At 29.9% G+C, this 25,036-nt stretch overlaps 1 protein-coding gene across 5 annotated transcripts in view; it reads left to right on the top strand.

The window, feature by feature from the left end:
• Positions 1–25,036, top strand: part of LOC142336461 (lumican-like) — a 46,357-nt gene that overhangs the window by 15,174 nt on the left and 6,147 nt on the right. For 2 of the 5 annotated variants that reach the window (XM_075385310.1, XM_075385317.1), the window contains exon 1: positions 1,976–2,304. The exons of 1 other annotated variant lie outside the window; for it this stretch is intronic. The gene's annotated coding sequence lies outside the window, so the exon portion shown is untranslated. Of the gene's footprint in view, positions 1–1,975; positions 2,313–23,241; positions 23,391–25,036 lie in introns of those variants that run through there. 2 more of the 5 variants (XM_075385311.1, XM_075385313.1) reach the window with 2 other exon arrangements.

Consider the following 25,036-nt stretch of genomic DNA (forward strand, 5'->3'; position numbering starts at 1 on the left):
AATTGCTTGTTTATCAGGTAGCTCAAAAATTGTTAAAACTCTTGAAATTTCACAGCGGCTGCTTCATTACTAAAATTACCGTAACCTTCGGGGAAATTTATTTGCGCAGTTAGCACATGAATGTCCAATATTTTGCTGAATCGCCTCATTGAATGCTTCCGCTGCAATACAAGTACGCTGATTTTCTTCAGTTGGCTACAAATTATTTTTTTTCGAAAATCTGGGAGCACTTACTGAATTCATAGACATGCTATATGAGGTTGTCATTTTTGTTGTCTTTGACATAATAGAAAAAAAACGGTACATTCGTTTTGTTGATTTTGTTGCTTTTAAATGAAGATCACCGCTTCTTGGTTATTTAGAGGTTAAAACAACCCTAAACAACCCTTTTTTCTAACAAGGCTCCTTGCTACCCTTGCTCAACTTCAATTGTTATCTAGCAAGACCTAGCTGGAAGACGTTTATCTTGAAAGATTGTTGCAAAAATACGGTTATCTCGAGAGACTCCCGCAAGACTATGTTATAATCTAAAGAAAGTATCGAAAGACTCTTGCAAGATAACCGTCGAAGTAGGGCTAGGCTAAGTGACTTGATGAAAACCGACAATATCTTGTTTTAATCATTTTTGAAATTAGATCATGGCAATAACGCAGGCATGTTATAAGGGCTATTTTAAAGTCCGCCAAATTTTCTTTTCGAGCTAAAAAAATTTTTATATCCTTAAATTTGTTAAATTCCGTCTTGCAACTAAAGTTAAAGAACGTAAAAATTTTGCTAACATTTCTGGGAAAATTTGTTTGAAACTGAACTAGTTTTAGCCGCTATATCATATCCAGAACTTAATTAATCATAAGACACGGTTACTAATTTAGAAACTGAACTCAATCTAGTTATTCTTTCTGGGAAGCATGCTATCGTCGAACCATGGATTAAAATTATCGTCTTCGAGCCATTAATGAATCTCTCCTTTTTGTTCAACTGAGGGCCAATTTGCTTAATTACTCTTCACGTGCGCATAGCAATCGTGGTGGTATAACGAGCTTTTAGAGGAGCCTAGAATGTAATGACGCTTTTGCAATTTTTCCTATAATAGCAAATAATGCGGGCGGGTTCTACATTTAGTTCTTGCATCTTAATTGCATTTTCGGTAAACTCAATTGCCTTAAAAATTTCCTTTCGAGTTCAAAAAATTTGCATTATCTACAAACCGCAAGAAGAAAAGCGGCGAATTTTGAGTAGCAAAACTGGATTAAGCAAATTATTTTCAAGATGTTGAAAAACGGCCATCTTTGATGCCTTTTTTGATCTTACTGGAGTTGAACGTGAACAAAATTGCGGCCTTTTAGTTTCAGTTCTTTTTTGTCTAAAATTGCGATGTATATTTCCCCTTTTTCTAATTTTTCGAGAGACGCGAAATAGAGAGCTAGAAAGAGAATTGGAAAAAACATACAAAGTGTATAGAACATGTTTTGGAAATGTAGTGAGGAAAAAAGTAAAAGAAGGATTTGGAATTAAATTCATAAAATATTGAGGGAAAGGAAATAGCTTTTCCTTGAGAGTATTATGCTGAAACTAGACCGAAAAGTGCAGGTGAAGAAATTGTAGTTAAAGACAAACAAACAAACAAGACAGCCGAGTGAGGTAGAGATAGAAAGATATAAAGATAGATAGAGAGAGACGTGAACAACAAACGGAAGATACTGAAAGACTGAAAGAAAAATGACAAAAAGTAAATAAGGAAAATTACGGAGAAATATTAGAAAGGGATTTTTCGATACGCTTGTGAAATAAAAACCAAGTACCAAGTACACGGTATATCTTGATGGGAAATGAGCTTTTAAATAAAGGGGGAAATTTGAAAACGCTGATTACTTATTTTGACTAGTGGCTAAATCGTGTGGCATGGTGGCTGCGATCATGCTAATATAATATTCCATAAATGTGCTCTTTGGTGGTTACCGCTCGTAAAAACTCATTTAAAAGCAACTCTCTCTAATTTAAAATGGCATAAAAAGCAATTTGGAGCCATGAAAATTCCTTGTTTGTGAAAAATTAATGCCATTAGGCTAATCAAATCTGCCAGTAGCATACACACATAAAACGCTCCTCTTCAATTTAGTGGACCATGATTTGAGGGGGGAATACTGAGTTTTGATTTTGATGTAAATTCCATTTTTACCTCCCTGACAGAGAAGGCAAATAATTGGAGATAGGGAGAGCAGCCTCGCTTCCAATCAGTTCAACATTCCATTTCTGCTTATCTTCACATGAGGGCCAACAATCACCACTAAATTCACTCAACAGGTAAACAGGTAATCGAATTTTAATTTGGGCAAATCAATTGCAATAAACAACCTTGACGCTTTTCCACAATCATCTTTGTAATTACTGTTGGTTTACAACAAAACCCTTCCCTTTGCACGTTATCAAAATAAATTAATCAACAGCGAGTGCAAAAATTGACACAGAAGCTTAATTGAACATTAAAAACTTGCGAAAATTAACCTTAAGCAACAATAATTTCTTTGCAAGCTCCACAAAAAAAACCTATTTTGAAAATCGCTGCAAATCGTTTCAATCAAAATCAGATAACTTGATTTTTGAGCTCGATTGTTCCGATTAGAAAAACGGAACTTTGATGATCATTAAGTTCTTTGTTGTTCGTGCGTCATTATCAGATTAAACTTATTATTTACACTGTCTCTGATGTTTTACTGGTAAAACAAGATGCATAATCACGGCGTTTTCTTTTTTTCTATTATTCTAATTTACTATTTTTCTATTTTTTTAAATCACCAAATGCATTTTTGTAAATTAAAAATCATTTTTTTTCGCTGTTACAATCATCCACTCATTAGATTTCCCAAACTTTTACACCTGTTTTGAGAAACGCCGAATTGATTGCAGCCGATTGCAAAAGTAGTGATTTTGAGACCTGCAAAATTACCTGCAAAAAATCGATCAATTTGCAAAAAAGAAAATCAATCTTTTTGGAAGTTATGCAAAACTCAATTTTTATTGAAGTCTGATTTATAATTACACGAATTTGCGGAAATTATATCTCACTTTTCGAAAGTAAAAATAGCTGCTTCTGTAAGTACTTTTGGCAGATTTCGTACGTAGTTTTTGCTGGCTAATTAGCTTCATCTTTTATTTTTGGTTATATATCCTTTATGTTCCCGTGCCTAACGCTAAGGCAAAACCAGAACGATATTCAGAACGTTATCAGTACTGATTCAGTGTCTGATTCAGGTCGCATTTTGCCCCGAGTTTCTCTGATCTAGACTGCGCCCGCGGACTTTCTAGTAATGTGTATATGGTGACCTCCGCTCCATAGAGCCGAGCCATATACACATATATATAAAAATTACTATATTTTCTTGTTTTTTCCACTATATTTCCATTTTTCCGCACAAAAAAAATCTAACATTTTTTGGACTAAATTTTCTAAATTTTGCTATTATTAATTGTAAAACCTAAATTCACCGTTACTATCTCTAATACCTTTATCATCAAATGGATCAATAGCTATTTTATATTGTTCCTTAGTTTCTAAATGATGTCTATTGCTATCAATAGTATAATTAGTTTCATATTTACTTACACCCCCATATATAGCATTTTTATAATCTTCCAAATTAATTTGGTTTTTAATAGTAGCTTTAGTTATACCTTTTAACTTTTTCTCATCTTGTCCTTTAACTGTATTATAACAATATGCTTAGCTTTAAGGAAGCAGGCTTCTATAATAGTATCATTAGGTAATTCATCCTTCATCTTACCCAACTCATTATTATGTAAAATATCTTTTATCTTATTCATTTCAGTTTCTATATTACTATCTAAAGGAATATTTTTGTTTATAAATATACTATCTGTATCTGTGTAATGATAACTACAATCTAACTCTTTCTCAAAGTAATCATACATAGCTTTATACATGAATAGTTTAGCTTTTTCTAATATAACAAATCCAATACAATTAAACTTATCTAATTTAACATTACCTCTTGTTTTATGTACGGCTACTAGATCATCATCAAATACTACAGAATCTTTAAAACCAATATTCTCTACTAATTTAATATATCTATCTACATCATTAACTAACTCTACATCTTGTCTGTTATATACATTCTCTATTGTTTTTCCATAGAAGGCCTTATTCATCAGTTTAAAGAATACATCTCCAAATTTATCACCTATAGCTTTAGCTTCTTTTTTCCGTATATTAAACTCAATATAGGGCTTTAACCATTCTCTCTTACTATATTCTAACTTTTGCTTAATTGTAATATCTTCTAATTTCAAACCATGATCTAAATACCAACCTAACATCTCACCATCAATTACATATTCTACCTTATCCGTTAACTTTAAGATTAACTTCTCATTAGGTTTATATCCTTTCTTTTTATTTACATTTTGATAATCTGTAAACTGTCCAATCTTTGCCCTAGTCTTTTCAGGAAAGAATGGATACTTGTTTGTTTTCCGTTTCAAGTCGTCATTATACTTTATATCAATAGTGTAGATATAACCCTTAGTAGAGCTAGAGCTAGTATATACCAGATCACATACTTTAATCTCACCAGTAGGTAAGGCTTGAACCATAGCAGAAGCATATAATGAGTTGAAGTCTAAATATTTTAGAAAATTCTCTTTCCCAGTATACTCAGGATCTATACCTTTATTCATACATTTTACATGTCAATCACCTAATACTGAAGCTAACCCACCTCTAATATCATGTTGTATTGTATCATAAATATTAACTGTATTTTCTTTATAATACTTAAGTCTAACATTAGTATATTTCAACCCACACAACCAGGTTAACCCAGGAGTAGAATATGTGTAACATGGATCTATTTCATAATATTCTAAACACATAGCTCTAAATTTCTCAAATACATCAACTGATAATAATACATCTGTTTTAAGATATAACATCATATAATCCTTTATTGTCTCACAATTAGTATCTTTCCAACAATCAATTGCTTGCTTATATTCTTTATCTGTAATACCACTTTTTTTCAACTTAGAATAGAATGCTTCCTTAGGTGGTAATGATGTTTCATGTAGTTTATCTATACTATCTAACCATTCATATGGTAATATACCTTTTCGTCTCTCTAACCCAAAATTGTTTAATGTTACACATTCTTCATTACTCAATGTTTTACTTATAGCATCTAAGCTAAGTGGATGGAAGAACCTAAACATATCTAATGCTTTAGCATAACCCATATCAAAACTAATAAAATTCTGATCAGTTTTAGTTCTTACTTTAAGTCTAATGGGACTCTGTCCATTGTGTTTCTCGCCCATCTTCTTTGCTAGTTTAGTTATAAATAGATGATTATCATAATTAAAAGAATTAAATGCATACGTTGGTACAAAATTATTCTTAGCTTGGAGGTTACATTTGTTGTGAGCATAACCTCTGAATTTACCATTTAGATGATCATGATCTCTAACGACGTTTTCACCCAAATTCTCATTACAATAGTAAAATCCACTATATAATCGGTGAAACCGCTTCGCAGATGGAGTAATACTATCTTCTTTCAATGGAATATTTATGCTAAATATATCTTTAAATAATTTATTATAGTGATCTACTCTATCCACAAACCAATCAACTACTTTATCGCCACAGTTACATTCATACTTATCTTCTAATATATCAGGATAGTCACTTTTTATATATAAACCACAAACAATAGAAATGTGTTTTTTGTTTTTTATTATACATTCAAGATCATAATACATAGCATATGGTACTCTCTTTTTTTAGTGGAACTTATCAAATTTTAGATATTCATCTTTATGGAATGTTCTTCTTCCCACATGTTTCTGTGTATTACATAAACCCAAATGTTTATTTAAAGCATCTTCTGTTCTAAGTGATACCTAACATTTTAGACATGAATAACAATTTTGTTAAGATGATTTTCTTAATAAGAATGATACATCTTTACATAGGAAGTAATGATTATCCCAGTATAATATGTTACATCCTTTATGATCATTATGATTAATTGAAACAGGATTAAAAGTTTTATCTTTATTTAGATTAAATACATTAAATAATATTTTATCTTTATTCAATTCGTGTATTTTCTGTAAGTGATAATAATCATAAGGACCTCCGGTCTTGGTTCCCATGGAGGTAGAAGCTTTGGCAATTTTATCTCATTAATGTACTCTGGTTTATAATATTTACCAGCTCTATTTGGATCACGTGATGCAGGATGTAGATAAGCAGTTAAACACCACAGTAAACATTTATTATCAGTATTATGTATACTAAGTATATATCTAAACCTGAATGGTAACTCAGCAGTACAACCACCAGTAGGATAAAACCTATGTATATACATAGTTTTTTTTAACAAATCTTTGCATGCTCCAACCAGATTGATTCATCTCTTGTTCTTGCACTTTAGACTCAAGTTCACTATTCAACATAACCAAGTCATATGGACCATTATATTGTCTAGTCATTAACCTAAATGTGAATTCATTTTCTTCTAACTTATCATCTGTAGGTTTTGTATACTTTACTACATCAAAGGTGTTAAACTTGAAATGGGGATGTATGTTATACATGGCTTCTAATACTTTCAAGAATTTAGGATCTTCATATTTACTACTTGTTATCACTATTTGATTATACTTCATATTATGATCTAATCCCAACTCATTAACTTTATCTCGCCACTTCTTATCAACAAGTTTTTTCTGTTTAAAATTTTCTTTATGTTCATCTGATTCATTGTGTTCATTTTTATTTTTATATCTGGTATTACATATATTGCAATATCCATCAGTTATATTATGGGTCTCTGACCATGTTTCACCATTATTTTCAGATATATTATCGTTCTCTGTATCCTTATCTTTACAATTAACATTATCCAGATGCATCTTTGTTTTTGAATGTTGATCCACATTATATTGACTCAGAGTAGTCTTACATATTACACATTCGAACTTACTCCCATTCCTTATTATTTCCCCATTAACTAATCTTACATTTTTCTTATGTTTTAATGTTTCTATATGTTTATTATATTCAGTTTTATTATCCAGATAAATATCACAACTATCACAATACTTTATTCACTTTATTCCCTCTAGTTCAGGATATTGATTATCTATCTTTTGTTCTATATCTTCCTTAGTAACTTTTATTCCACCCTCATTAGCACTCTCAATAATTTTAATTCTATTATATAATCGATCATACTTTTTATGTTTAAGTGATTGATTAAGCCTAAAATAATTCTTTTGAGTTAACTTTTGATTGCAAGCTTCACATTAAAACTTATTTGTTTTAAGCTTCTGGACATAGACAAAATCATCAGATGAAGATGATTCTCTATCTGAATCTGAATCTTTAGATTGATCTAAGTCTTTAGATGATTTTCTATCTTTAGTTTGATCTAAATCTGGATAATATTTTGCTTCAACCTTTCGCAATGACTCACGCAAATCTTCTTCTCGTTGTTTTAACTTAGTAACCTGTTTATCATGCGACTCTTTTATTGCTTCGTTTATTTGATTAAACTTTCTGATTGATTCTAAAGATTTTTCGAATTCTACCTTTTGTCTTTCCTTGTCTACTGGTTTGATTTCTTCCCTTGGTTTGTTTTTACTTTTTAAAATTTGGACTGCCATGCTAGTAGAACTAGATGAAGCTTGTCCATAAGATTGAGCTCGCTCACTGTGAGATTGGACTTGACTTCTTCCAGTTAGAATGTTGCCGTTGTTTTCCTGCACATTCATTTTTATATGCCAAATTTTGAAATAATATTATTTATATACCTTTTCAATACTATAAAATTGATAAGTACCAAACGTGATACATGTAAAAATAAAGCTTGGTGTTGGAGTTGTGATGAATGCCAAAGTAAACCTTTATCATGTTTTGTATGTGAAGAAATTAAAACATATAGAGAAAGACGTAATCATATGAGTAAGCATTATAATGATCCAGATCAATATCTAACATGTCATAAGTGTTAAGTAAATAAACATATCTCTCACTATAGATTCAAACATTACACTTGTAGAATATGCTTATATCTCAATAGATTTAGATTTGGTCACACTAAAGAAAGATTTGAAGAACATGCAAAGAAATATAATATCCATGAAGCTCGTTCCCAGATCAGCGAAGCTGGTTCCCAGATCAGCAAAGCTGGTTCCCAGATCAAAGTTTAGTCCTATTAAAATCTTACTTGCGTTCCCGTTGTTTATTATATTGGTTATTATTATTGTAATTGCTCATTGGAATTATGATAAATATTCTGATTTAAAGAAGAGATTCAAAGGATATAGGAATATTATACCAGAACCATTTGAAGTTAAAAAAAATAACTTTATTATTTATGGTCCATCTAATTCTGGTAAAAACGAATTTTATAAAAGATTATTGTGGTTTGTATGATAATGTTAATGAATTCTGTATTGATGGTAGTGAGTGGAAGGGATATAATGTATATGGTGTTGATGGTTTAACATTATTAGATAATTTAGATAGTTTTGCTAATAGTCTTATTATATTTGATGATATGGGAGAAAACATTAGATTACCAGCTATAGACTCATTGTATTCTAAAGGTAGACATCACAATATTAATATAATATGTGTAGGTCATACTGTAACAGATTTAAATACAAAAGCAAGAGATAACACCCCAGCTATATATATTACGTTAAATAGTTCACAACACTTCTTTGAAAGAGTACAAGAGAAGTTTAAAATTGATTCTAATCTATATAGATTTAAACATTATAACTATGGTGTAATAAATAATAACAGTATTAGCGACTATTATATTGTATTAGATAAAGATAAAAATGTTGTATATGATTCTAGAATAGGTGATCTTGATATTGAGAAATATGTTGATTATACAGAATTTAAGGAAAAGGAATATATTATACTAAGTAGTTATTTAACAGATAGAATGATAGAACCAACATATATTAAACCAAAGGAGTTAATGTTCTATTTTGAAGAATATTTAAAATTTAAGGGAATACATATATCAATTAATTTGTATAAAATATATACAAATATAAAAAGTGTACTTGGTGAGTTACATAGCGGATATATAGTTTTGGGTGGTGCAATAAATTTATTTGGAATTAGATATAGTTACTTTCAAAGTAGTGGTAATAATAAGGATAATAATATTAATGTTATAGATATAATGAATATAGATAAGGCAAAAATTAAAAAAAAAATGGTAAGAATATGTCAATAGGTTATGGCATGACCGATAAAAATAAAATTGATCTCAATGATCCATTTACTATAGTAAGTGCTTTAGCTAGTTGTCTTCTAGGTATTTATGCAACTCATAATCATATTAATTCTAAATCTAAAAATGAGGGTGATATATAAAAAGTGTACTTAGTGAGATACATAGCGGATATATAGTTTTGGGTGGCGCAATAAGTTTGTTTGGAATTGGATATAGTTACTTTCAAAGTAGTGGTAATAATAAGGATAATATATTAATGATATAGATATAATGAATATAGATAAGGCAAAAATTTTTTAAAAAATGGTAAGAATATGTCAATAGGTTATGGCATGACCGATAAAAACAAAATTGATCTAAATGATCCATTTACTATAGTAAGTGCTTTAGATAGTTGTCTTCTAGGTATTTATGCAACTCATAATCATATTAAACCTAAATCTAAAAATGAGGGTAATATGTAGAGAATGTAATAATAAAATTGATCTCAATGATCCCTTTACTATAGTAAGTGCTTTAGCTAGTTGTCTTCTAGGTATTTATGCAACTCAAAATCATTTTAATTCTAAATCTAAAAATGAGGGTGATATGTAGAGAATGTAATAATAAAACTGATACTAGTAGTGGTTATCCAGAACATGAACTAGTGGATCATTATAATATTTCACATAAAAATTTAATAGGAAGATGTATGAAATGTATGTATAAAACATATAGTTGTTATCACTTTTTCGATAAATGTAAAGTTAATAGAACAGGCCTTATAACATCAGTACATAGTTATATTGATTATACCGATATTAATGATAGTGATAGTAATGATAATATTGATAACAATAAAGATAAAGATAAAGACGATTTAAATAAGGATTTGAATGAACTAAAATATAATATTATAGAGAATTTGAAAGATTACAATGAAAATGATTTAAAAATAGAAATTATAAATGAGATAAAAACAGAAATTATAAATGAGACAAAAACAGAAACTTGAATTGACTTAAAAACAGAAACTAATAATAAGAAGAAAAGTAATGAAACTGATAATAGAACAACTAGAGTTTATTGTTTATGTAAAATTGAAAAGAATAGAGATATTTTTTAAAACTGGTGGTTTATGTAAAGGTTGTTGATCAGCGAAAGTTTCATGTCCCTCATGTAATATTGTTAAAAATAAGTCTTCTCTTAACAAACATAAAAAAACTGTTCATAACAATCAATCTCTAATTTCTAACAACATCTAATAAAATGATTACAAATTACAAAGATTACATGAGATTACATGAGATTACATGGATTATTATGGATTATACAGATTATTATAATCATGATAATCCCGCAGAATGTGGGATTATCATGATTATAATAATCTGTACAATCCATAATAATCCATTTAATCTCATGTAATCTCATGTAATCTTTGTAATTTGTAATCATTTTATTAGATGTTGTTAGAAATTAGAGATTGATTGTTATGAACAGTTTTTTTATGTTTGTTAAGAGAAGACCTATTTTTCACAATATTACATGAGGAACACGAAACTTTCGCTGAGCAGCAATCTTTACATAAACCACCAGTTTCATAAAAAACAATCTCTATTCTTTTCAATTTTACATAAACAACAAACTCTAGTTGTTTTATTATCCGTTTCATTACTTTTCTTCTTATTATTAGTTTCTGTTTTTAAGTCAATTCAAGTTTCTGTTTTTGTCTCATTTATAATTTCTGTTTTTATCTCATTTATAATTTCTATTTTTAAATCATTTTCATTGTAATCTTTCAAATTCTCTATAATATTATATTTTAGTTCATTCAAATCCTTATTTAAATCGTCTTTATCTTTATCTTTATTGTTATCAATATTATCATTACTATCACTATCATTAATATCGGTATAATCAATATAACTATGTACTGATGTTATAAGGCCTGTTCTATTAACTTTACATTTATCGAAAAAGTGATAACAACTATATGTTTTATACATACATTTCATACATCTTCCTATTAAATTTTTATGTGAAATATTATAATGATCCACTAGTTCATGTTCTGGTTAACCACTACTAGTATCAGTTTTATTATTACATTCTCTACATATCACCCTCATTTTTAGATTTAGAATTAAAATGATTTTGAGTTGCATAAATACCTAGAAGACAACTAGCTAAAGCACTTACTATAGTAAATGGATCATTGAGATCAATTTTATTATTACAATCTCTACATATTACCCTCATTTTTAGATTTAGAATTTATATGATTATGAGTTGCATAAATACCTAGAAGACAACTAGCTAAAGCACTTACTATAGTAAATGGATCATTGAGACCATTTTTATTTTTATCAGTCATGCCATAACCTATTGACATATTCTTACCATTTTTTAATTTAATTTTTGCCTTATCTATATTCATTATATCTATACAATTAATATTATTATCCTTATTATTACCACTACTTTGAAAGTAACTATATCCAATTCCAAACAAACTTATTGCACCACCCAAAACTATATATCCGCTATGTATCTCACTAAGTACACTTTTTATATTTGTATATATTTTATACAAATTAATTGATTTATGTATTCCCTTAAAATCTAAATATTCTTCAAAATAGAACATTAACTCCTTTGGTTTAATATATGTTGGTTCTATCATTCTATCTTTTAAATAACTTTTTAGTATATTATATTCCTATTCCTTAAACTCTGTATAATCAACATATTTCTCAATATCAAGATCACCTATTCTAGAATAATATAGAACAATTTTATCTTTATCTAATACAATATAATAGCCGCTAATAGTGTTATAATTTATTACACCATAGTTATAATGTTTAAATCTATATAGATTAGAATCAATTTCAAACTTCTCTTGTACTCTTTCAAAGAATTGTTGTGAACTAATTAAAGTAATATATATAGCTGGGGTGTTATCTCTTGCTTTTGTATTTAAATCTGTTACAGTATGACCTACACATATTTTATTAATATTGTGATGTCTACCTTTAGAATACAATGAGTCTATAGCTGGTAATCTAATGTTTTCTCCCATATCATCAAATATAATAAGACTATTAGCAAAACTATCTAAATTATCTAGTAATTTTAAATCATCAACACCATATACATTATATCCATTCCACTCACTACCATCAATACAGAATTCATTAACATTATCATACAAACCACAATAATCTTGATGGACCATAAATAATAAGTTATGTTTTTTAATTTCAAATGGTTCTGGTATAATATTCCTATATCCTTTGAATCTCTTCCATAAATCAGAATATTTATCATAATTCCAATGAGCAATTACAATAATAATAACCGATATAATAAATGACGGGAACGCAAGTAAGATTTTAATAGGACTAAACTTTGATCTGGGAACCAGCTTTGCTGATCTGGGAACCAGCTTCGCTGATCTGGGAACGAGCTTCATGGATATTATATTCCTTTGCATGTTCTTCAAATCTTTCTTTAGTGTGACCAAATCTAAATCTATTGAGATATAAGCATATCCTACAAGTGTAATGTTTGAATCTATAGTGAGAGATATGTTTATTTACTTTACACTTATGACATGTGAGATATTGATCTGGATCATTATAATGCTTACTCATGTGATTACGTCTTTCTCTATATGTTATAATTTCTTCACATACAAAACATGATAAAGGTTTACTTTGGCATTCATCACAACTCCAACACCAAGCTTTATTTTTACATGTATCACATTTGGTACGAATCATTTTTATAGTATTGAAAAGGTATATAAATAATATTATTTCAAAATTTGGCATATAAAAATGAATGTGCAGGACAACAACGGGAACATTCTAACTGGAAGAGGTCAAGTCCAATCTCACAGTGAGCAAGCTCAATCTCATGGACAAGCTCCATCTAGTTCTACTAGCATGGCAGTCCAAATGTTAAAAAATAAAAACAAACCAAGGGAAGAAATCAAACCAGTAGATAAGGAAAGACAAAAGGTAGAATTAGAAAAAACTTTAGAATCAATCAGAAGGTTTAATCAAATAAACGAAGCAATAAAAGAGTCGCATGATAAACAGGTTACTAAGTTAAAACAACGAGAAGAAGATTTGAGTGAGTCATTGCGAAAGGTTGAAGCAAAATTTTATCCAGATTTAGATCAAACTAAAGATAGAAAATCATCTAAAGACTTAGATCAATCTAAAGATTCAGATTCAGATAGAGAAGCATCTTAATCTGATGATTTTGTCTATGTCCAGAAGCCTAAAACAAATAAGTTTTAATGTGAAGCTTGCAATCAAGAGTTAACTCAAAAGAATTATTATAGGCATAATCAATCACTTAAGCATAAAAAGAACGATCGACTATATAATACAATTAAAATTATTGAGAGTGCTAATGAGGGTGGAATAAAAGTTACTAAGGAAGATATAGAACAAAAGATAGATAATCAATATCCTGAACTAGAGGGAATAAAGTGAATAAAGTATTGTGATAGTTCTGATATATGTCTGGATAATAATACTGAATATAATAAACATATAGAAACATTAAAACATAAGAATAATGTAAGATTAGTTAATGGGGAAATAATAAGGAATGGGAGTAAGTTCGAATGTGTAGTATGTAAGACTACTCTGAGTCAAAATAATGTGGATCAACATTTAAAAAAAAGATGCATCTGGATAATGTTAATGGTAAAGATAAGCATATAGATAAGGATAATATAACCGAAGATAATGGTGAAACATGGTCAGAGACCCATAATAAAACTGATGGATATTGCAATATATGTAATACCAGATATAAAAATAAAAATGAACACAATGAATCAGATGAACATAAGGAAAATGTTAAACAGAAAAAACTTGTTGATAAGAAGTGGCGAGATAAAGTTAATGAGTTGGTATTAGATCATAATATGAAGTATAATCAAATAATGATAACAAGTAGTAATTATGAAGATCCTAAATTCTTGAAAGTATTAGAAGCCATGTATAACATACATCCCCATTTCAAGTTTAACAACTTTGATGTAGTAAAGTATACAAAACCTGCAGATGATAAGTTAGAAGGAAACGAATTTACATTTAGGTTAATGACTAGACAATATAATGGTCCATATGACTTAGATATGTTGAATAGTGAACTTGAATCTAGAATGCAAGAACAAGAGATGAATCAATCTGGTTGGAGCATGCAAAGATTTGTTAAAAGAACTATGTATATACATAGGTTTTATCCTACTGGTTGTTGTACTACTGAGTTACCATTCACGTCTAGATATATACTTAATATACATAAAACTGATAATATATGTTTATTGTGGTGTTTAATTGCTTATCTACATCCTGCATCACGTGATCCAAATAGAGCTGGTAAATATTATAAACCAGAGTACATTAATGAGATAAAATTGCCAAAGCTTCTACCTCCATGGGAACCAAGACCGGAGGTCCTTATGATTATTATCACTTACAGAAAATACACGAATTGAATAAAGATAAAATATTATTTAATGTATTTAATCTAAATAAAGATAAAACTTTTAATCCTGTTTCAATTAATCATAATGATCATAAAGGATGTAACATATTATACTGGGATAATCATTACTTCCTATGTAAAGATGTATCATTCCTATTAAGAACATCATCTAATCATAATCAATGTTATCCATGTCTAAAATGTTGTGTATCATTTAGAACAGAAAATGCATTAAATAAACATTTGGATTTATGTAATACACAGAAACAGATAGGTAGAAGAACATTCCATAAAGATGATTACCTAAAGTTTGATAAGTTCCATTATAAAAACAGAGTACCATTTGCTATGTATTAAGATTTTGAATGTATAATAAAAGATGGTAAACACATTCCTATTGCTTGTGGATTATATATAAAAAGTGACTATCCTGATGTATTAGAAGATAAGTATGAATGTAACTGTGGCGATAAAGTATTTGATTGGTTTGTGGATAGAGTAGATCACTATAATAAATTATTTAAAGATATATTTAGTATAAATATTCCATTGAAAGAAGATAGTATTACTCCATCCGCGAAGCGGTTTCACCGATTATATAGTAGATGTTACTATTGTAATGAGAATTTGGGTGAAGACGTCTTTAGATGTCATGATCATCTGAATGGTAATTTCAGAGGTTATGCTCACAACAAATGTAACTTCCAAGCTAAGAATAATTTTGTACTAATGTATGCATTTAATTCTTCTAATTATGATAATCATCTATGTATAAGTAAACTAGCAAAGAAGATGGGTGAGAAACACCATGGACAGAATCCCATTAGACTTAAAGTATTAACTAAAACTGATGAAAAATATATTAGTATTGATATGGGTTATGCTAAAGCATTAGATATGTTTAGTTTCTTCCATCCACTTAGCTTAGATGCTATAAGTAAAATATTGAGTAATGAAGAATGTGCAACATTAAACAAATTTGGATTAGAGAGACGAAAAGGTATATTCCCATATGAATGGTTAGATAGTATACATAAACTACATGAAACATCATTACCACCTAAGGAAGCATTCTATTCTAAGTTGAAACAAAGTGTTATTACAGATAAAGAATCTAAGCAAGCATTTGATTGTTGGAAAGATACTAAATGTGAGACAATAAAGGATTATATGATGTTATATCTTAAAACAGATGTATTATTATCAGTTGATGTATTTGAGAAATTTAGAGCTATGTGTTTAGAATATTATGAAATAGATCCATGTTACACATATTCTACTCCTGGGTTAACCTGGTTGTGTGGGTTGAAATATACTAATGTTAGACTTAAATATTATCAAGAAAAGACAGTTAATATTTATAATACAATACAACATGGTATTAGAGGTGGGTTAGCTTCAGTATTAGGTGATTGTCATGTAAAATGTAAAAATAAAGAAATAGATCCTGAGTATACAGGGAAAGAGAATTATCTAAAATTTTTAGACTTCAACTCATTATATGCTTCTGCTATGGTTCAAGCTTTACCTACTGGTGAGATCAAAGTATGTGATCTGGTATATACTAGCTCTAGCTCTACTAAGGGTTATTTCTACATTATTGATATAAAGTATAATGACGACTTGAAACAGAAAACAAACAAGTATCCATTCTTTCCTGAAGAGACTAGGCAAACATTGGACAGTTTACAGATTATCAAAATGTAAATAAAAAGAAAGGATATAAACCTAATGAGAAGTTAATGTTAAAGTTAACGGATAAGGTAGATTATGTAATTGATGGTGAGATGTTAGATTGGTATTTAGATCATGGTTTGAAATTAGAAGATATTACAATTAAGCAAAAGTTAGAATATAGTAAGAGAGAATGGTTAAAGCCCTATTTTGAGTTTAATATACGGAAAAGAAAAGAAGCTAAAGCTAAAGGTGATAAATTTGGAGATGTATTCTTTAAACTGATGAATAAGGCCTTCTATGGAAAAACAATAGACAATGTATATAATAGACAAGATGTAGAGTTAGTTAATGATGTAGATAGATATATTAAATTTGTAGAGAATATTGGTTTTAAAGATTCTGTAGTGTTTGATGATGATCTAGTAGCCGTACATAAAACAAGAGGTATTGTTAAATTAGATAAGTTTAATTATACTGGATTTGTTATATTAGAAAAAGCTAAACTATTCAAGTAAAAAGCTATATATGATTACTTTGAGAAAGAGTTAGATTGTAGTTATCATTACACAGATATATTGAACGATATATTGCAAGAACCTGATTAAATGAAACAAACAGAAATTCCCAGTAGAAGGTAACAAGCAGGCTCGGTACTGTGCGTTCGCACATAAAGTTCCGACCCCGCTAATCCACATTTATGGCATAAATGTCTACCAAATGAGGAACAAACAGAAAACCCCAAAAATTCAAGTAGACAAAAATTCAAGTGGTAACAATTAGACAAAAAGGAGAAAAACCAATTGGCTTAAATTTTAAAAAACAACCAATTTCAAAGTAAGGAAAACCATTAGATGGCAATTGAAAACATCCAATATAAGTATCATCACACGCTCTTCTATAAGAGGGCATTAAGACCGGTCAATAATCAATTTTTTAAGCCGTTATAAAAAGAATAAGAAGAGACAACAAAAAGAAATTCAATTAAAACTTGCGAGAAAACGCTGTCAAAGCCTTAAAACCATATTTGGCCCCTTAAAATATGTTTAATTGAGCCTTCTGTGAACAACAAAATTGTGGCATCGGCCTTCTCATTAAAGAGAATAGGTAACAGGTAAAAAGAGAGAGAGAACAAAATTAAATAGCACTTTTTTTCGGAAACAAATAATTTCAAAGTCATGAAAGCCATTAGATACAAAATCAAAAAATTAAGCAGGTTCACCTGTTCGTCCAAAAGAAGTGTTAGAGACCTGTGAAAAGTCAGAATATGTCTTAAGTCTACAACAAGAACGTTAAAAATAGACAAAAACAAAAACTTACTTTACTTTTTGTGCAAAAAACCCGTGTGGAATCCAGTATATTCATAACGATATATTGCAAGAACCTGATTAAATGAAATACACAGAAATTCCCAGTAGAAGGTAACAAGGAGGCTTGGTAATGTGCGTTCGCACATAAAGTTCCGACCCCGCTCATCCACATTTATGGCATAAATGTCTACCAAATGAGGAACAAACAGAAAACCCCAAAAATTCAAGTTTTTTTCCAAAAAAAATGTTTATGAACAAAGATCGCCTCCAACGAAATTAATTCAGTGAAGTAAAAAATGCTGCATTAGATTCATGAGATCAGTCATTATTAAGAAAGCAAGTCAAGACGAACAACAAAATCAAACAACAATAACAACAAACATTAATTACATCCAAAACTTTATGTCCATTAAAAAAAAACTTGCTAACAATCTCAAAATAGCGTCGGATAAAAGTGAAACTAAACAAAATAACTTATTTTTCACCAGAAAAGATATGAACCACTCAATAAAAAAGCTCGGTAACAATTAGACAAAAAGGAGAAAAACCAATTGGCTTAAATTTTAAAAAACAACTAATTTCAAAGTAAGGAAAACCATTAGATGGCAATTAAAAACATCCAATATAAGTATCATCACACGCTCTTCTATATTTCTATAAGAGGGCATTAAGACCGGTCAATAATCAATTTTTTAAGCCGTTATAAAAAGAATAAGAAGAGACAACAAAAAGAAATTCAATTAAAACTTGCGAGAAAACGCTGTCAAAGCCTTAAAACCATATTTGGCCCCTTAAAATATGTTTAATTGAGCCTTCTGTGAACAACAAAATTGTGGCATCGGCCTTTTCATTAAAGAGAATAGGTAACAGGTAAAAAGAGTGAGAGAACAAAATTAAATAGCACTTTTTTTTCGAAATTAAATAATTTCAAAGTCATGAAAGCCATTAGATACAAAATCAAAAAATTAAGCAGGTTCACCTGTTCGTCCAAAAGAAGTGCTAGAGACCTGTGAAAAGTCAGAATATGTCTTAAGTCTACAAAAAGAACGTTAAAAATAGACAAAAACTAAAAATTACTTTACTTTTTGTGCAAAAAACCCGTGTGGAATCCAGTATATTCATAACAAATTCTTTTTTAAAAAACATTAGATTTTGTACACTTACACCTTCCCTTGACAACAACAATGTCATATTTGAACTGTAATTAACGAGATTAGGTAATAAATAGACAGAAAACAACAAAAATGAGAAGTTAAGGAACGTTAAAAAGAGGTTTTTTGTTTTTGAAAACATTTGTTTTCAAAGTCATGAAGGCCATCAGCTATCTACTCAAATCAGACCAAAGATTCTTTTATTCTTTCATGAAATGCCAATGAGACCGCTTGTTATCCATGTAGTTTCATACGATTAAAAGTCAAAACGGCAATTAGAGACAATTGTAAAAAATTAATTTAAATTCTTCTAGAAAGGGGCGTCGAAGCCGTTAAAACCATATGATATGCCTTTCAAGACTTTTATATGTTCAATTGTTTTGAAAAGCAATCATTCAAATGAGAACTATCAATATTGTGATAATGTGAAAAAACGAGAAAAAAACGTGAAATTTGGCCAATACCTAAAAATCACTAAATTGTGATATCGAGTAGTATCAGAGCCAGAAAACTTAACGCGTAGAAACGCCAAAAAATTTAAAATTTAATCCAATAAAAAGAAGCTGATGATTAATAGCTTGCTGACATTAAGCTATAAATTGATCAAATTAGGAGAAAAATCGTGGCAAAGTTCAATAAGCAATTATTCATTTAAAAAGCAAATATTTTGAAAAGTCAAAACGACCAAAATCTTTCGAGTAAAGACAATAGATACAACAAATTGGAACTGCTTAGAAAACCATCTGGACCTATCAACAGTGAGCTTTGATGTGAATCGATCTGTTCTTTAATTAACATGCAAAGCTCTTAATCATTTTTTTTTAAAAACCGACTGATTACAATCCGAATTTTTTATTGATTGCAACAGTCCAAGATTGCAACAAAACCAACCCCGCTACTGCTGTTTGTCCATTTAGAGCACTTAACTGTTTCGAATGCTTCAGATCTAGATAATTTGTTAGTTAAAAGATCAAATATAAATGCTGCGTTTTTGATTATCATAGAGTAAACTTAACAAAAAACGGGAAGATGTTGAATGAATAACACCAAAACATATACAGAACAACTTAGAAACTGAAAAGAGAATCTCTAATCTTTTATTAATATTACGCTCAAGGAATTTGCAAACAAATTTAAACCGTTATAAACTTTTTATTCGAAATTAGACTCCAGCCAATTTTTTTAATTCATATTCTAAAGCATTGCTGGTTCAACCGATTAGTTTTCATTCAAATTTCAAATAAGGAGAATAGAAAAACTTGAAATTAATTATTTTTCAATTTATTTTGGTAATTAAATATTTTGTTTTTTTATTTTTTTGTTGCCCGAAACTTTAGGTTATTCCTGTTTGACAAAAAAATTTGAGAACACGCAAGTCTTTCGAAAATCTATAAAAAAAACTTTCAGAAGATAGTATCAGATCAAAAACAGTAAGATTGTTCTATACAGCTGTCATATTGCATTTTTCACTCATTGCCATTGGATTCACTACACTATACACCAATCAAAACTGAAGTAGCGCTATTACTGGCAGATTTCAGATTTTACAGTAAAATCTGCAAAAAGTCTCTCAAGAAGTTGTTCAGGCACATCAAGATTGCTAATAAACTCGGCAGAAAAGTTGCTGAGCAAAATGTATAAAATCCATTTTTTTATCACAAAGCAATGCCCTTTGCATAGTTTTTTTGAACAAGATAAGTTTGAATTAACTAAATTTTCTTACTCACAACAGAAAATCTAGAGAGATTTTGAGAGTTTATATTTTGTCAATAAATTTTCTGATGTTCTAGTTCGTTTTTTGAATGCATAATATTTAGCTGAATTACAAAAACAGCACCCTATCTATCCCAAATCAGAAAAAAACGGCGTCCTTTTTGTACAATTGCAACAAAAAACCTCGAAATTGGAACCAAAAAATCTAATTTTTTGAAAGTTTCTCTGCATTTCGTAACAAGGCATCTGAAATGTATAATACATTGTTCTTCACCCTTCCTCAAAAAGAAACTGGATGAATTTGATCTAAAGGTTCAATTTGACAAAATAATTTGCCTAATAGATTGATTAATTTTTCAAGGACAATGAATTAACCTTTTCTCAACAATGAATAATTTATATTTTACTGCTCAATCAATTGTTTAGCGAGTATTTTTTCAGTACGATTCTTCCGCCAATCATAATTCACGATGTTTTTAATGGAAGCGCCAATTGCCAAGCATCGGATATAGGAATTCAAATGTTCATACAAGTTTCAAAGATGCAAAAATGAGCTATGTCAGTTTAGTCTAACAGAGTTAATGTAAACTCAAGCTTAGGTGAAATTCATGTGTAACATGAACTTTTTCTCTAGATTTGAATAAAAGTAAAAGTCTGCATTGATTCAGTTGAGTTATTTTAGCCTAAAAATGAACAGCCACTTTTTGAGAGGAATAATGTTACTGAGGATGTGTTTGAGACAAACAACCTATCTTTTTGTTTTATGCATCTTAAGCATTTTGCCAGGAGATAAAATTAACCAGACGTTTGTCTTTAGCCACCATTAAATCAACATGTCTTTGAACCAGTCCCACTATCCGGAGGTTGTTGGAAACAAGATTCAGCGCTGAATCAGTCTACATTCTGTTTTTTGTACGATGGCCATTACTCTGTTCATGTCACAATTTGCACTGGCCAATCTTTATTTTTGAGTAATTTACTGGATGAAAAATAATTTAAACAGCTTAACTACCAGCAATGAGGTCCGCTTTATATGCTATTCGAACTTCCGCGTCGGTACTTGTAACATTTAATTTGGGTAGCAAGTCGTTACCACTAAGCTCAATAGGCTTTGGTAATTGCCTACAAACTAGCTTATGTATATATAGTGTTTATACTACTAGAGTAGTTACAAGTGATAAGCAACAAAAATGACATTATTCTGCTCAGACTTAATTTGGGGCATGAGTATTTTTCAGACTATGGGGTATAATTTTAGCCCGGGCGAATTACCTCAATAAAATTACAATGAAGAAAAACTGCACGTAAAGGAACTTGAAATTTTCTGGAACGTTTCAGAACTTAATTAAGTTTTTACTCTTGAAATGTGCTGGTTGAGAGCTGAAATGCTCTGCAACTCAAGTCCGGGTAGTTGCAGTACAATGAATGAAAGCTATCAAAAATAGATATTGGGTTTTTCAATGATACGAAATCAAGCTATCAATCAGCGCAATATTCAATAGAGAAAAACTATGGTGATTGTCGTTTCAGATCATCATTTTGAAACATTTTTGCATAAAATTGTTCTGACATGAACCGCCAAATTGATTTTGTATAATGGCAATTTCGTCACTTAATTGTGTTCAATTTCGGCAATATCATTTAAATATTCGTGGGACACAATCTCAGCTCAATCAGCTGCAGATTTTTTGGTCGTACACTTGTTCCAATTTCTAAATAGTTTTGATTTAGATACGCAAAATTGATGTGTTCGAAAACCATTAAAATTTTTTCAATCAGACTTTTATCCTAATGTAATTCGAAAACGAACTGCATTTTAAAAGTAGATTAATTAATTTGTCTCAACATACCCCCTCATTCTTACATCACTTTAGACCCCCTCAGACAATTTTTTCAACCCCCCCCCCCCCACTAACTCCTACATCGAAATGGGAGGAATTCTCTAAGCAGAGAAGACTATCGAAACGAGCCCTGAAAATACTGTCATAATCGAAAACCCAAAGAAAAATTCGGATCTATTCTGTTTCGGCCCACCAGCTTAGTGGGCTTATATTTTTTACGCCCACAGGCGCACGTGCTTTTTTTACATAGTAACGTGCTATATAACAACATATAATTTGTAACTGGGGGTGTGAAAAACACTGGGGACCGAAACAGAATAGATCCAAAAATTCAATCAAACTTTTGTCTCTATATAAACTTTATTTTCAAATATGAATTTAGGATTTATAATTCAATTTAAAAGCTGATTGCCTAATTTCAGGCAGTATCAGCAACACATGTGTCGTACTTGGTTCGCTAATGGTTTATGCTCTGAAATCTTGAGACAAAAATTAGTAAAAACACTCTAAATCTCAATTTTGTAGCTAAATTGACCTGCTTCCTCTCATTAATCGAAGTGTCCACACGCATTTTTAAATTATACAGACGGATGCATTTTACTTAATACTTTCTGCAAAAATTGAATCAGCCCCGTCAGCTTTTTTGCCGAAAATTTGCCCTCTAAATAAGAGCAGATTTAGTCAATTTAACAACCACTTTCGTCGCATTCAAGCAAACTCTGCCGCTTTCACAGTACACTCGAAGACCACTTTTTAAAACTGAAGTTGACAAAAATTAAAAGCGCATTCATAATTATTTCTTATTATTCAGCTTATTTATGGGCAAATAAAAGTAATTTTTGTTCCCCGTTGAAAATATTCTTGATTATTTCTTCCCATCCTGCAGGAAACCTCGATCCACAAAACTTTTAGATTTTTCATGTGGGTTCAAGATCTAGCCCACCTCATCCCCCACTAGACCGTGATTCCACAACTTTTGATCTTTATGAGCATTATTTTTTATATCAGAACTTATACGACAAAAAATGTTTGAATTGATAAATTTGACAGCCGGATAAAATGTTCAGACTCGTTCAATTTTTCTGCTCATCATTTTGTTACGTAATATCAACATGTGATTTTATTTAATATCAACATGTCATTTTATTTTATTTTTCTGACATGAAAACTGCAAGTTGAAAATCTATGTCTTAGGAGATTAAAGATCACCCACCACAGATTAAAACAAGGGGTATCGCTAATGTGCGATGGCACATAATGTTCCGACCATAAGAAACAAAAATGGTCAGCAGTTTTTATGTTTATTGAAGTTCTTTACGGTCCAGTCATGAATATGATTAGCTGTGAACTCGAGCCATTGACAAGCTTTCTGAACTCCACTACAGAAATTAATGAGATCATTACTCAGACAAAGATAAAACTACAGAAAAAGAAAACATATAAACTCAAAACTATAAAAATTCAACACAGTTACTGTTAATTTCGGAGAAATCAAAACAAAACCTAGAAAAAAGAGATTATTTCCCTATCATGTATTAGACTTCGTTAGAACATCAAGAACCCTCAGTATTAGGACTTGTTTTTAATACAAATTAAGAACAGAAGAGAAATAAATTTTATAAAACTTTAATGAAATGTCTAAATATTTTTAAGCGAACAATTGGTTTCAAAGTCATCTATGCCATAAGTTAAAATTCCAGAAACATATATAGTTTAATTTGTAGCTCGTGAGAACGTCAGTGAGACTTGTCGATAATGGACTCTGTAACAATAAAACAAAGACAAAAATGACAAAATTTGTTTGGGAAAATTTGGTTTCAAATTTAGTGAAATCATTAGTTGCCCACACACCGCTTCGGACAACAGCTTATAATCTCCATTTTTCATTTTCATCCTGCTTTCAGTACGGTGGATTAAAGTATGAGTTGTAATGCAACGATAAAAACAAATTTCCTATCAGTTTCTTGCAACAAACTTACCACAACAGTCATAGAAATTTCGCGAAATAACTTGTCACTGACCTTGTCAAACGTGCTGCAGTGATTCAACTTAAGTTACTAATTTTTAATTAAAAGAAATTTACAGCTAACTTCTAAGAAAACAACCAAAATGAGTTTTTTGAAAATTTTGTCCACACGAAGATCGCAGCATGAAAAATTGTCTGCAAATAATATCCCTTCAACCCAAAACAACAGCTCGATAGACATAAAAGCAAATAAATTCAACTGCTCAGTAAAAATTCAACTATTTATAAATCAGTAATTAAACTCTAAGCAGGAATAGCAATAAATGATAAATAAACAGATGTTACACATTTTTTCGATGAGTTTTACTCTTCTGAGATAAACGAACAAACAAATGCCAATTCTGAAAGGACCTTTTATATTCTGAAATTGAATAAATCGACAAGGACTGCATACCGGATGGACTTAAAAAAATCAATCTGAAATTTTAAACAGACAGATTTGCAAAATTTTGCTAAAATGTGAACAAATTCTCAAAATTGAAGGGAAAACACTTCGTGTAGAAATAAATTTTCGCAGGTTTCGTTGCGAGATTTAAAATGA

This window comes from Convolutriloba macropyga, chromosome 3, assembly GCF_964194025.1.
Source record: "Convolutriloba macropyga chromosome 3, txConMacr16.3, whole genome shotgun sequence".
NCBI classification, from domain to species: Eukaryota; Metazoa; Xenacoelomorpha; order Acoela; family Convolutidae; genus Convolutriloba; species Convolutriloba macropyga.